Source organism: Aedes aegypti, chromosome 2 (assembly GCF_002204515.2).
Source record: "Aedes aegypti strain LVP_AGWG chromosome 2, AaegL5.0 Primary Assembly, whole genome shotgun sequence".
Lineage (NCBI taxonomy): Eukaryota > Metazoa > Arthropoda > Insecta > Diptera > Culicidae > Aedes > Aedes aegypti.
Genome location: NC_035108.1, coordinates 290329055 through 290330557, shown reverse-complemented (window position 1 = coordinate 290330557; position 1503 = coordinate 290329055). Strand labels below are relative to the sequence as shown.

General features: G+C 33.7%; 1 long non-coding RNA gene across 1 annotated transcript; it reads left to right on the top strand.

The window, feature by feature from the left end:
• The first annotated feature begins 223 nt into the window (after nucleotides 1-223).
• On the top strand, nucleotides 224-761 carry LOC110675691. Its single transcript, XR_002499716.1, has 2 exons — nucleotides 224-356; nucleotides 416-761. It is a non-coding gene; the product is annotated as an uncharacterized LOC110675691 (long non-coding RNA).
• The last annotated feature ends 742 nt before the right edge of the window (nucleotides 762-1503 follow it).

Sequence of the window (1503 nt, the reverse complement as noted above, 5' to 3'; positions counted from 1 at the left end):
CATTTGTGACACCCACCCAATACCTCGTAGCGCATTTTGTATGAATATTTTTCGAATTTTGTATGAGCTGTAACATCTTAAGGACACCACCCACCCCCTCCAGGGCTATGAAATTTTTGAATGGGCTGTTTTATTCTTTTTTAAAAAATTGTGTAAAAACATATTTTGAAAAAAAAAAAAGAAAACTTAAAAACCTACATCACTGATGTGATGTTTTTCTAGAGTGTTTGTTTTTTGCACTATCTAAATATGGAAAAAGTGAAAAGAGTTAAATCCATTTGCTGGTAGGTTTTTGGAAAAAAAAATACAGAATCAGTGTAAAATGTCCAGAATTATTTTGTTCAACAGTAGCGCTGGTAAGTAATCAATCTGAATAATCTAAAATTAGCACGTGAGTCATTTGTTTTTCTCTTAGATGCGGATTCCATCGACGGAATCGACACGATCTGCTGGCGAACTGGCCGAGCTCTTTCAGCAAAATGGCTGGGATCTGAGACGCTGGGAATAGATAAAATGACCGAAACCAGACGGGTGCTTCACAGAACAAAACAAGCAATGTTTTCCCGTTACGATGCACTACGCAGTTCCGTCACGATTCCCGTTAATCGGAAGCTAAAATGCTGACGTGTTTGCAAATCGGAACCCATCGGAAAATATTTCTTTAACGCCTGAAAATTTATTTGTGAGAAGTGTTGAAGTGTGGAATTACAACTGAACCTTTCCCTAATGCGAAATAATAAAATAAGTTGATTAAAAGTACAGTCCCTGGGATTTTATATTTGGCAAAGTAAGATTTTTTGAAGTTATTTTCTTGTTTCACTTTTTTAATGTAATCTTTGTATCTTATAACTAGGTATCTTTAGCAAAGTTACGAATCGTATGAATGAACTATAAGAGCTATCTTATTCATCATACGTTTTGTAACTCTGCTGAAGATGCTCAAAATGTATCATTTCTATTTTATGGTTTAAATGCAAAAGAACAATAACGTAACAATAACAAATACAGTAAAATAATCATTAAGCACCGAAAACTAACTATTACACAAACATTGTTCGTTTTTCTTGAATATTTATGGTTTTAAAGTTTCTTAATTAATTGCTGTATAATAAATTTCTCAAAAAATGGACGGTATATCTACCGTTTGACAAACTGTTTATGAAAAATTTTGTTCCGAAAAATCGCCATATTTATATGGTTACATAACCGCCCATTCCCCACATTGTTGTTTTCCCATTCACTGTTCAACAAATTGTCAAAAACGTTTGCCGTACGGTTGACATATTGTTATTTTGCATGTTATACGTAGTGGTCCAGATATTGTCGCAAATTGTTGTGGATGGTTTGGGGAATAGTACCAATATGGCTCATGATTATGCGGGTACTTATAGAGAAAACACAAATTCAATCTCTAATGGTAAACTTTTCACTTGCCCCACCTGATAAGAAAATTGACGGTGTTTAAATTTAGTTATTTTTAGGTCTACGTCAAATTAATTCTAA